This window comes from Equus asinus, chromosome 25 (genome assembly GCF_041296235.1).
Source record: "Equus asinus isolate D_3611 breed Donkey chromosome 25, EquAss-T2T_v2, whole genome shotgun sequence".
Lineage (NCBI taxonomy): Eukaryota > Metazoa > Chordata > Mammalia > Perissodactyla > Equidae > Equus > Equus asinus.
The window spans coordinates 16207620-16221222 of record NC_091814.1 but is presented as its reverse complement, the minus strand read 5'-3'; the positions used below and the strand labels follow the sequence as shown (position 1 = coordinate 16221222).

Below are 13603 nucleotides of genomic sequence, written 5' to 3'. Positions count from 1 at the left end.
TTACCCTTCCCTAACCAGCCCGGGACTTAGAGTACTTTTTGCCTCCCTGCTCTCAATACACTAAGGAGCTAGCCACTCCCGCGAGTGCAGAGGTTTGGGCGCCCTTCGCCGGCCCAGGACAGCTTTCCCCCTTCAAAGGTATAGTAGCCTTTTTTGGACTCTTCTCCAGCATCACCTTCCCTCCAAACACAAGATGTTAGCTCACAGGGCTGGCACTGAGGTGGAGATGGAGGCATTGATGGTGGGTGGGTGGCATGTGGATGCTAACTGAGGTAGCTATCAACCTTTTCTTCTGCTGTCATCTGGAGAATCAGGTAGTCTCCTGAGAACCAGTTTTCTCATTTCTGATAAATGATTATTTGGAGGGCTTTTGTGTGTGCGTGAGAGAGCTGGGAGATACTTAATATGTTTCAGCAAAGGAAAAGAGCAGTGCTTTCAGGCCAGACTACAGCAGAGATTTGGACTTGCAGCAGCTGGGATAAAAGCAGATGTTGGAGAGATGATGATGCTTTCTAAGATTTTTGAAGCATTTTTATTTCTAAAAATTTATTTTTTAGACAATGCATGCGTATGATACAGAGTGAAAAGAAATCTTCCCTCTGCTCTCTGTCCTCCGGCCATCCAGTCCCCATCCCAGTGTAGATGACTTCTGATTATTTTCTGGCAGCAGCATGGTGTCTGTATGTTGGAGATTAACCTGTTTGGGTTTGGTGGTAATTTTATTGCTCTTTCTTTGTTACACTGACCTAAACTGTTCTTGAAGTCTGATAACCACTTGGATTTACATTTTTGGTTCTGGAGCAGTCTTCATAGAGTACTGTCGGAGAGTGGCGTTTCTTTCGGTACTTGGTTGGAAAGGAGGCTACTTCTCGAGCTGCTAAAGGTGGTGCTATGGAGGGGCTCAGGAGATTTTGAGGGAAGGCCCACACCTGTTGGAAATGGTGCTGCTTTTTTTGTGACCTATATCCAGTCTCTGTTTTGGGATGGCCTGGGGCAAGGATAGTCCTGGCCTGGGCTTTTTAAGTGGATAGGTTGTATGAATAATTAATGGGAGTGCTGATCTGCTAGTGCTGTCTTCTGTTTTTAGAGGAATGTAGTTTTTAGCCTAGTGGTAGTGATAGTCATCGTGTTAAGGAATGAAGTAGATAAGTATTAATTAGCAGGAATCCAAAGGCTGGACCTGTAGGCTGAGTGACCCAGTTTGAGACGAGATGAGGCTTAAACGGACTTTTGTCCTGCCTGTTCCTTACTTGAGAACACGTTTGATGAGGTGAGAGTGATTTGTAGCTGACAGCAGCATCCATCTTTATGACACTGTGGTTTGCCTCCCCTGACTGTGTGATGTCTGTTAACTTCCTGTTTAGAGGCAGTCCAAATAGGGTCTGAATAGTGGCTGCATTCAAATACTTGTCTGGGAACAATGTTAACCAGGTTCCCTGATCAGCTCTTCAGATCTAAGTTCTGGCAGTAACTTTTACTGCTGTGTTTAGCATAAGGCCACAGGATGGTGGGAGAGGGAGATGTGAGAAATTTGTTTTGAACCTCATAATCTTCAAGTACATTCAAAAGCCTGTGTGCTGCCCCCCTCTCTTGATTTGGGCAAATGTCTCCCCTCCCCCCACCTTTTTTTTTCCTGGCTGTGCCTGGCCAGACCTCCAGGTTAGGTTTTGGTTAGAGAACAGCAGTGTGGAAGAAGAGTCAGTGTAGTAGTATCCTAATCATAGCCTGAGACCTCTGGATTCATCTTGGCTTTAAGCAATATCTTGTATGTTGTATGTAAACCAGGCCTCTTGCTTCAATTGACTGATTCTTCCTTCCTTACCTGCCCTACCCACCAAGCAGGAGGTGCATGTGTAAGGGAACAGCCGCTGTGCTGTCCTGGATTCTAGACTCTGGACCATATTCCATGTTAGCCACCCTATTGAGAGTCATGCTGACAAGCAGCCCCTCTGCACTCAGCTCAGAATGCTTATGTTGTTTGGTTCATTGAGAAAAACTAAACCAGCTTTCGTTGATTAAAACAACTGCTGGAGAAATCATTAAGATTTGAGCCATAAGTGGAACTGAGGGACTTTCTTTTCCAGACCGCTTCCAGTACTTAAAGCCTTGCATCATTGCATATCAAGGCACAATAGCCAGGCATTTTCTGAGGCAGTTTGGAGGGGAAGAAAAAAAAAAGACGCACACCCAGATTGACTGTAAATCTAATCCTGGCGTAAAACTGTCCACCTCTTGCTTAGGAAAAATCCAACCTATCAGACAGTGCCACACAAAGTTGCAGTTCCACTGCATTGGCTAAGCCTGGGAAAAGATACGTAAGGAAGTACAGTTTCTGCTGAAAAGCACTGACTTTTGGTGGGGAAGCTTCTATTAGCCATATAGTCTGGTTTATCCTTAGTTATCCCTGTGATGCTTTTTCTCTGGGTGCTGGTTGGGGATTTTGGTGGCTCCATAGTTCATGAAGCAGAGGCCTCCTTTATTTGTGTAGTGATGAAAGCCTCTGAAGAGAAGATCTGATTTGAAATGCTCCCTTTTCATATTCTTTTACCTTCTCTCTTATGGATATATGAAATATGCTTATATAGTTTGAGTTCATCCAATAGGAAAGGAATGACCAGGGTCATTAAGGGCTTAACCTGTCTGATACACTTCTTAGATGGTGTCTTGGTAATGTTTGGTGTCTCTCTTGAAATCCTGTAGTCTTTGCCATTGCCTTAAGATGCCATCAGCTGGCAAGAAGCCATCGAGTTTTGGGTTATAGTAGCAAAAGCAACAGATGAATAAGAACACATATTTTGTTACTTTTGGGATATGAAATGGTCAAATCCCAGACCTCAAAGAGTCAAAGTAATTGTAGAGGCTTCTTTGACAACACGTGAACTTAATTGTTATTAATACTAACCAGTAAAACTACCAAGGAAAGTAACAGTACTTCCACATTTCTCAGCCATTCTCTTGTTACTTTTCAAATCTGGCTAGTATACATTTTTTAGGTTCTTTTTTTTTTTTTTTTAAAGATTTTATTTTTCCTTTTTCTCCCCAAAGCCCCCCGGTACATAGTTGTATATTTTTAGTTGTGGGTCCTTCTAGTTGTGGCATGTGGGATACCGCCTCAGCATGGCTTGGCGAGCAGTGCCATGTCCACGCCCAGGATTCGAACCAGCAAAACCTTGGGCTGCGGAAGCAGAGCGTGCGAACTTAACCACTCGGCTACGGGGCTGGCCCCTACATTTTTTAAATAATTCAGGGTACCGTTACTTGAACCTGAAAGTCATGCTTTAAGCCTCCCAATCAAAGCTTTCTTGATCTTGTCTCATTTTAGGGGAAGGTGGAATTTGTAATCTCCCGAAATATAGGCTGGAATGTTAGTAGGATTTAGATTAGACATCAGGATTAGTAAATTCCCATTATGGTTGCAGGGGACTAGAAATGTTAACTGGAGAGCTTGTGCATCTGTTACCTAAAAGGTATTTATAAAGTTAAAGCTTTTTTTATTTAAGTTCAGACTTCCTGGGAGGGAGGTTGTAGGCTAATAAGTGACCAGTTGTAATGGTAGAACACAGGTGTAGAGAATCTAGAAATCCTGGGTCAAATCCTAGCGTTGCCATTTATTAGCTATATAACTTTGGGTAAGGCTCCTAATTTTTGGATTCCCATTTCTCTCAGAGTAAAAGGCAGTCTTTACAGTGGCCTATAAGGTCTTACATAATCTGTCCTTTTCCACCTCTTCTCTTTGATCTCCTGTCATCCTCCCTCTTGATCACTCCGTTTCAACCACATTGACTTGTTCCTTAAATACATCAGTTGCATTCTTTATCTTACGACCTTTGCACTAGCTATTCCCTCTAATGGGAAATAGCTAGTTTTTCCCACAGAGGTAATACAGATAACTAATTTCCTCACCTCCTTCAAGTCTTTGCTTAAATGTCACCTTTTCAGTGAGACCTTATCCTACCCCTATTTGAAATTGCACCTTCAACTCCCACCTCTCACTCCTAATCCTTCTCTGGTCTATTTTCTTTTTCATAGTACTGACAACTTTATAACATACTTTCTAGTTACATTTATTGCTTATTGGTTCCCCTCCTATGATGTAAGGTCTTTGAAGGCATGGATTTATTTTGGTGTTTGGTTTAATGCCTAGTAACGATGCCTGGCATATAGTTAATACTAAGTAAACATTGTTGATCAAATAGGAATAATAATAATTGTTTTCTTAACCTCATAACAAAAGTATGAAATGTGATAAACATAGTATGGGATCTTAAAATGTTTTGTGAACTATGAAGCATTATACAAATGATGATAAAAACAATTGCCTTCTCATTGAAATGGTAAATAAATCTTCATATATATTCATATATATTATCACATCTCTCCTATTCTCTAGCCCCATGTTTCTGCTTGTCTACTGTGTGCTGGACGTATTCACCTCTGTATTCAGTTGGTACCTCAAACTCAACAGTTTCATCATCTGTTCCCCTTCTGTGATTCATTGAGTCACCTAAGCCAGAAATGTGAGCATCATTGTCAATTCTCTCTCTCTTATCCATTACTTTCTAAATATTTCTGAATCTATACCTTTTTCTGTATCTTCATTGCCAGTCTCCTAATTTAGGCCCACAGTAACTCTTATTTGGAATATTGGCATGATCTCTTAACATTCTCTCTGCTTTTAGTCTTGCTCCTTTTTAAACTCAATCATATTATCTTCAAGATGGTTTAACACAGAGATATGATTATTCTACTTCCCCTTCTCAAAAGTATTCAGTAGTTTCCAATCATTTAAAGGTAAAATTTAAACTTTGCATAGTATTCAAACCCTTTACCATCTTGGCCTTTCTATCCAGCCCTTACTTTTTCTCTCTTATAGTTTATACATGAGCAAATACAGTTTTTGTTCCCAGATCAGCTTCCAAATCTCATCTGAAATGCTGCTTTCTCTGGGAAGCCTTCTGTGACTTGCTCAAAGAGACTTACATATGCTTTCTTTGATCCCTTTCTAATTTATAAATATTGCCTGTCTTCTTCCAGTGGTCTATAAACATCCTGAAAGAAAAAGATACCATGTCTTTTTACTATTGTGTCTCCAGTGCCTAGCATGCTGCCTGTCACCTAAAAGGTATCCAGAAATATGAACAATCCTGTGGGTTGAGAAAATGCTGCTTACGTTCAGAAGATGCCCCTTTTGTTATGTTCTGGGGGCAGAAGACCAAGGCTGGAGTCTTGGTTCTGCCATTTATCATCTTGGTGACCTTGGTTGAATCGCTTGAAGTCTCCAAGCCAAAATTTCCTCAGTTTAGAAATGAAGATCAGGGGCCGACCCAGTAGCACAGCAGTTAAGTGCACACGTTCGGCTTCAGCGGCCTGCGGTTTGCCGGTTTGGATCCTGGGTGTGGACATGGCACCACTTGGCAAGCCATGCTGTGATAGGCGTCCCATGTATAAAGTACAGGAAGATAGGCGTGGATGTTAGCTCAGGGCCAGTCTTCCTCAGCAAAAAGAGGAGGATTGGCAGCAGATGTTAGCTCGGGGCGGATCTTCCTCAAAAGAAAAAAAAAGAAAGAAAGGATCAGTAGCTGCTTTATCTATTTTGTTAGGTTTCTCTGTCAATCAAATGAGATTATGCATGTAAAAGTGCTTTATAAACTGTAAAGCACTGTACAGTTGCTAATTATTATGTGCTGACACAAGCTGAGCTTTCCTCACAACTCGTTTTTTCTTGTTCATATTGATATGAGACCTTCCCCCCGCCTTTTTGCTGTTGTTGAGGAAGATTCACCCTGAGCTGACATCCATTGCCAGTCTTCCTCTTTTTTGGCTTGGGGAAGACTGTTCCTGAGCTAACATCTGTGCCACTCTTCCTCTACTTTGTGTGTGGGACGCCTCCACAGCATAACTGATGAGTGGAGTAGGTCTACACCTGGGATCTGAACCCGAGAACCCTGGACCGCGGAAGTGGAGTGTGCGGAACTTTAACCACTTGGCTACAGGACTGGCCCCATGAGGCCCTTTCTTTTTATCATTGAAGCAATAAATACTCTTCTACAACATGTGTTCTGCTCATATCCATTTTCATCAGAGTAGGTGTAGTGTACTCCTGTATATCATCATAAGTGTGGCAGATTTACAGGCTTTCCCAAATTCTAGTGGATAAAAAGATTGCAAAATCCTGGGAAGTTACACTTCTCAAGGAGTCTCTCAGTCATGAATTCTGTAATTTTTTCTCAGATTTTAAAAAAATTTGCATTTTTGCCACTTTCAGAACTTAAAAGGAATTTTCGTTTTTTTAAAGATTGTATTTTTTCCTTTTTCTCCCCAAAGCCCCCCAGTACATAGTTGTATGTTTTTAGTTGTGGGTCCTTCTAGTGACGTGGGATGCCGCCTCTGCATGGCTTGATGAGCGGTGCCCTGTCCACGCCCAGGATCCGAACTGGTAAAACCCTGGGCTGCCAAAGCAGAGTACGCAAACTTAACCACTCGGCCACGGGGCCGGCCCCTAAAAGGAATTTTTAAAATGTAACTATCAAGTCATTTGTTGAGCACTTTCTTTGTGTAAAGCTTTGTGCTATTTTAATTCTTACAGTAACTCTGTGAGGGAGATATTACAACCATTTTACAGATGAGAGAACTCAATTCCCAGGGAGGTTGTCATTTTGTTGGAATCTCACAGATTAATAAAAATGGTGATGGGGCCAGCCCTGTGGCATAGTGGTTAAGTTCACCACTCTCTACTTCAGCAGCCCAGGTTCGTGGGTTCAGATCTTGGGCACAGACCAACACCACTTGTCAGCCATGCTGTGGTAGTGACCCACATACAAAAGAGAGGAAGATTGATACAGCTCTTAGCTCAGGGGTAATCTTCCTCAAGTAAAAAAAGGAGTAAGCTTGGCAACAGATGTTAGCTTAGGGCAAATCTTGCTCAGCAAAAAAAAAAAAAGTGAGTCCAATATTATTGAACAACTCTGCCTGACTCCAAAAGTTGTGATCTTATCATTCTCTTAACGTTTCTATAGAGTTTTGTTTTGCCTTAAAAAAAAACAATGATAGTTCTCTTCAGTAATAATAGGTCTTATGTGAAAAAAGTTGTATAGTCAAATAGGGTTTTGAAAAATTCTGGGTTAAATTAAGTTAAGGCAGATTTCTTTATAGCATTAATTCCCAGAACCTTGCAAGTGTAAATATACATTGTACGTTGGGAGTGGTAAACGAATGGCTAAAGCATGCAGAGCTTCTCAAAATTATTTGACTATGAAAGAACAACTTAGGGTACTAGTGATCTTACTGAATGCTTTGAAAATACTGCACTTTGCTATTCTGCTTCCTTGTAGTTCCTCTGTGGATTGAATTTTTTTTTATTAAGGTTATAAAAGTTAACATCCTTGTGAAATTACAGTTGTACATTATTATTAGTCATGTTGTAGGTACACCACTTCACCCCTAGTGCCCTCCCCCTGTGGATTGAATTTTTTTTAAGAGTTATCACTCTGGAATGAGGGAATTGACTGCTTTTGTGTGCTGGTTTTCTAGAGAACTAGTATGGTGACATCAGACCAGATATTTTTTAGAAGATTCCCTGGTATGGAGGCTGTCATTTTTCCCCCCATGAATCTTCTAACGCAAATGGCACAGTACATCCAGCTTCACCCTCACCTTCAGTGAGTTCCTAAGAGGATAACTGTAACTGAGCTGCTGCCCCCACCTTCTTTCATCTAACGTGCTAGAAGCAGGAGAGTAAGGTTTCAACTTTGTGAGTGAGGAGAAACCCTTGAGCCAGGAGCAAGAAACCCCTGCTTTCTGTAAAGATGGTAGTATCACACTAAGAAATCTGTAAAGCCCATCATTCTTTCTCTTCAGTGAGACATGCAGACAGATCTGGGGGTCAGAGGAGAGGAGGAACGATACTTTTGATTTTTCAGTCCTTTAAAGGTGATATGTTGGTCTTGAAATTAAGACAAAACAAAACTTTGAGAAATTTGTCCCATATCATTTAAAGTCACAAAAGTTGCCTGAATGGTGTTTACCCCTGAATTCTAAACTTTTATCTCGTTGTTTGAGCTATCAGTGAAAAATACTGAAAACATTTCCTCAATAGGATGACATTTTTTGGAGGGAGGGGGAGTTCTCTAATCATTCCGTAACATTTTTATGGCTCGATTGATGTGTTGCTATCAGAGGGTGAAGCAGTTGGTCATGTGTATTGCCCTGAACAGGTTGGCTGAAAGGCACTGTATTAGGTTCTATGGAAATTTGATGTGAATAGTATGACACAGTCCCCACGTACTAGGGTGTGGCCTGTGTTAAGTGTACATACATAAATTAGTATGTTCCTCTGATGCCATTCTTTTCTCATTTTATAATTCAGGTAGTAAAGAATGCTCAGTTTCTCAGCTAAGTGCATGTGAATTTGAAAGTTTTGCTTTTTTAGAGCGTTTTAAATCTCAATATGTTCTGCCAAATGAATGGAAACAAGAATATGGGTCTCTTACTATGCTAAGATCCAATCCTGTTTTCATTAGCCTGCATTTTTAACACTCCACATGCGGCTTGGAGAGTTATTTCCCAGTAGAATTCTATATAAAACATTAATATTGAACTGAAAACTTTCAAGGAATATGGGTGACTGGAAAAGGATCTTTTATGGCTATGTTTTGCAGTTGACAGAAGCATTTTCAAAAATAGCAAGTGCATCTTTGAAAAACCTTGAGGGTTCAAGGGAATAAGACCTCGCTAGCCTAAAGAGTAGTGTAAAAATTTCTTTGAAATCTAATGAATTACTCTACATAAATAGGTACACCTATTATGAACTGTTTTGATTGTTGCGTGACTGTACTACCAAGGCCTTGATGTCTATCTGGTTTTAAATTGTAGGTTCCCAATCTTGTCAAATATAGAGTGGTAGATGACACAGAAGAGTATAACCAAAGTTAGAATCTGAGCAGTCTTCATTTCCAGATTGAACCTTCTATTCTGGCTGGCTGAATTCCTGATAATATTCACAGGAGGGAGTAAAATATAATATGATAAAGTATCAAAAAATAAAACTTCAAAGTGTCTGTAGTTACGTGTGACTTTTGTGGTGTCTTCTGGATTCAGCTGAGTTGAGGGTATGAAAAGAACTGTATGAGGGGTACTGTTATGGTGCTGAGAGGTGTTAGAGGGGGACAGTGAGGTTTTTATTCATTGTTTTATAGCTTTATGAATTAATTGAAGAAGGCTTTGGAAGTTGGCATTTTAATTTTGTTACTGGGGCTACTTAGCACGTTTTGTACGTGCTGCCTAGGCTGTGCCACGTTAGCTTTTTCTAGTTATTCTGAAAAGCTTTTGTCAGTCATTCTCTCTCTCTCTCTCACTCTCACTCAACCAACAATTCTCAGTGTTGTGCATAAATTGAATTCTGATATCTGGCTGTGAGAAAATAGTCTAGTATTGGTGCTACTCTTAGTGGATATTTTTCACTTAATTACTTGAAAGTTTTGTTTGGTTAAACTAGAATAACTTTCAGTCACTGTAATGATGGAAAGAGTAGCTCTGCAGTTAGGAAGTCTTGGGTTCAAATTTCTGTTTCACCACATACTAGCTGTAATATCTTTTACTTAACTTCTGTGTGCCTGGCAGATAATAACTATTCAGTAAATGTTAGACATTCGTTTAAAAGATAATGGTAGGGGCTGGCCCCATGGCCCAATGGTTGGGTTCCCACGCTCCGCTTCGGCAGCCTGGTTCATGTCCTGGGTGTGGACATGGCACCACTCGTTGGGACATGCTGGGACGGCATCCCACATGGCACAATCAGAAGGACCTACAGCTAAAATATACAACTGTGTACTGGGGGGGCTTTGGAGAGAAGAAGAAGGGGAAAAAAAAAAGATAATGGTAAGCGTAGGACATAGTTTGTATATGTGTGGTAAAATGTATGTAACTTAAATTTACCATTTTAACCATTTTTAATTGCACAGTTCAGTGGCATTAAGTACATTCACATTGTTGTGCAACCATCACCACCATCCATCTCCAGAACTTTTTCATCTTCCCAAACTGAAAATCTCTACTCATTAAAAAATAACTCTCCGTTGTCCCTCCCTTGAGCCCCTGGCAACCACCATTCTACTTTCTGTTTCTATGCATTTGGCTACTCTAGGCAGCTTATAAAAGTGGAGTCATACAATAGTTGTCCTTTTGTGTCAGGCTCATTTCACTTAGCATAATGTCTTCAAGGTTCATCCATGTAGCATGTGTCAGAATTTCATTTCTTTTTAAGGCTGAATAATATTCCATTTTACTTATATACCACATTTGTTTATCTGTCGGCGGACACCTGGGTTGTTTCCACCTTTTGGCCCTTGTGAACACACTGTGCTGCTCTGAACACGACTGTACAGATATCTGAGTCCCTACTTTCAGTTTTTTTGGGTATATACCCAAAGTTGGAATTGCTGGATCATATGGCAATTCTGTGTTTAATTTTTTTGAGGAGCCTCCATACTGTTTTCTACACTGATTGTACCATATGCATTCCCACCAGCAGTGTACAAGGATTCCAATTTGTCTACATCCTTACCAACACTTGTTATTTTCTGTTTGTTTGTTTGTTTTTGCAGGGAAAGATTCTCCCTGAGCTAGCATGTGTTGCCAGTCGTCCTCTTTTGTTTTTCCCTCCTCAAAGCCCCAGTGCATGGTTGTATATTCTTCTAGTTGTAAGTCCTTCTTGTTCTTCTATGTGGCAGTACTGAACTTTAACCACTAGGCCGTCAGGACTGGCTCTGTATTTTTGTTTTTATAAAAGCCATTCTAATTGGTATGAAGTGGTATCTCATTGTGGTTTTGATTTGCATTTCTCTAATGATCAGTAATGGTGAGCATCTTGTCTTGTGCTTATTGGTCATTTGTATATCTTCTTCGGAGAAATGTCTGTTCAAATCCTTGTCCCTTTTTTATTTGGGTTTTTTTTTGTTGAGTGGTAGGAGTTCTTTATGTATTCTGGTTATTAATCCTTATATGTTATTTGCAAATATTTTCTCCCATTTTGTGATTTGCCTTTTTACTCCATTGATAGTGTCCTTTGATGCGCAAAAGGTTTTAATTTTGGTGAGATCCAGTTTTTCTTTTGTTGCCTGTGTTTTGGTGTCATATTCAATAAATTGTTGTCAAATCCAATGTCATGAAGCTTTTCCTCCCTGTGTTTTCTTCTAAGAGTTTTATAGTTTTAGTTCTTACGTTTGAGTCTTTGATGCATTTTGAGTTAATTTTTGTGTATGCTGTAAGGTAATAGTCCAGTTTCATTCTTTTGCATGTGGATATCCAGTTTCTCCAGTACCATTTATTGAAAAGACAGTACTTTCTCCATTGAATGGTCTTGGCACCCTTGTTGAAAATCATTTGACCATATATGCAAGGATTTATTTCTGGGCTCTCTATTCTGTTTAATTGGTCTGTATGTCTGTATTTATGCCACAAATAAAAATCAAACAGTTTATTTCCATTACTATAGCTTTGTAGTAACTTGAAATCAGAAAGTGTGAGTCCTCTGACTGTTCTTCTTTGTCAAGATTATTTTGGCTATTTGGGATCCCTTGAGATGCCATATGAGTTTTAGGCCGGGTTTTTCTGTTCACATACTTTTTTTATATGGGCCAAACAATATAAAAGCAACTGTTATTACAAATGGCAGCTGATTCCTGTCAGAGTTTTTATTTCACCTAGCTCCTTGGATCACAGTACTTTTCTTTATGGCATTAAAATCAAGTTTACTCCAAATAGCTTTGCTTCTATAAATGAATTATTTTGTTATGGCTGGAACATTTTATCTTAATAAGTTTGGTTTAAATTTATAAAAAAAATCAAGGTATACAGCTGAAAGTTTCTCATTGTTTCTCAGCTGCCTAGTTTTAAACCCCGTCACTGTTATTCCTTTCTTTTCTATCATCTCAGGGTTTCTTTATACATGTATAATATATATAAGCAAATATGAATTTATTTTTTCTTATTTTTATACAAAAGTAGCGTAGTTTTCCACATCTTGCTTTTTTTATTTAATGATATAGGAGATTTTTTTCGAATCTGTACATAGAGAATTTACTTATTCTTTAAATCAGAATTTTAAGGGTGAAAATCTTTTCATGGATATCAGAACATTGGGAAAGAATATTTGGTTTTATGGCTGTGTACCTTTCCTATTGCCTACAAGTTTTGCTCTTTAATGACTTTCATTACTCTTACTCTCTTAGCATTGAATAAACATAACTTGAGTACTACTAGGTTGTTAAAGTTAGTTTCGGAATGGTGATTACCTAGTTCATGAAGTCTGTTTTGTAATCCTCTGTAGTCCTAAATCCCAAATTATGTCCAAAAATCCAAGGCTCACACACATATATATGTATACATATATGAGACAAATGTGTATGTCATTGTTTTAGTGGCTGTGTAATATTTTATTGATGGTTATACTTTAATTTACTTAATCTGTTCCCTTTGAGGAACATTTAGGATGTTTCTAGTTTATGTGTATATGTGTACTGTCATAACCGGGGTTCCAGTGAAACATCTGACAGACGTCTTTATACATTTTAGTATATCCATATGTAAAATACCTAGAAATATAATTACTGGACTACAGGGCATGCACACTTAAATTTTTGCTAGATATTATTAAATTATCTTCCAAGAATTTGTACCAGTTTATGTTCATACCAACAGGCTGTGAGAGTTTCTAAAACAACTGTATTTAAATCCAAGTTTGAGGGAAGTAGCGTGGCTGGACAGTGATGCGAACTGTCTTCAAGCGCCTTTGGGAACGCTTGTGTACCTTATTAGCATTTCCTTTCAAAGCAGATATCTTTGGATTTTGATTAGCCTTGTGACTGTAGCCAGTTGTTGGAAAGAGGAGTAAGCATTTTTTTTTTCAATTTTTTTTTTATTGAGTTATTGATAGGTTACAATCTTGTGAAATTTCAATTGTACATTAATGTTTGTCAGTCATGTTATAGGTGCACCACTTCACCCTTTGTGCCCACCCCCCCCACCCCACCTTTCCCCTGGTATCCACTAAACTGTTCTTGGTCCATAGTTTTAAATTCCTCATATGAGTGGAGTCATACACAGATTATCTTTCTCTTGCTGGCTTATTTCACTTAACATAATTCTCTCAAGGTCCAGAGGAGTAAGCATTTTAAAAGAAGAATTTTCTTCTTTGAAATGTCCCTCAAACTTCTCAATCGTCAGTCTAAACATGAAAGTTGTAATAAGTCGATTTCTTGTTACCACATTCTTTTTAAATCACTACAACTTCAGGAGTAAGGAGCGTGCACAGTTCCCAGTTGACTGCTAACATGGAAACTCCTTACTAAAGTTCTTGTTGAACTCCCAATAGGCAGAGGCAGTGAGCCAAACACTGCTACATCAGCAGAGTCATACTGTTTTCAGGCAGTGGGGATGTTAAAATGGATATGGCCAAATAAAAATGCCTTATATGACTTAGATTTCCTTTCTGAGTAGTTTTCTTGCTCGATGGGTCGCTACTTTGTCTTCCTCCTCCTCCCATTTGTCTGCTTTTAGGGTGGGGTGATTTGTTTTATTCAGTAGATTTAAATATTGTTTAGTACAC

General features: G+C 39.2%; 1 protein-coding gene across 5 annotated transcripts in view; it reads left to right on the top strand.

Annotated features, from left to right (window-relative positions):
• The window catches only part of GATAD2B (GATA zinc finger domain containing 2B), an 85259-nt gene that overhangs the window by 1054 nt on the left and 70602 nt on the right, over positions 1-13603 (top strand). Inside the window, exon 1 of one of the 5 annotated variants that reach the window (XM_044757854.2) lies at positions 119-138. The exons of 3 other annotated variants lie outside the window; for them this stretch is intronic. The gene's annotated coding sequence lies outside the window, so the exon portion shown is untranslated. Of the gene's footprint in view, positions 1-118; positions 139-10601; positions 10698-13603 lie in introns of those variants that run through there. One more of the 5 variants, XM_070497360.1, reaches the window with a different exon arrangement.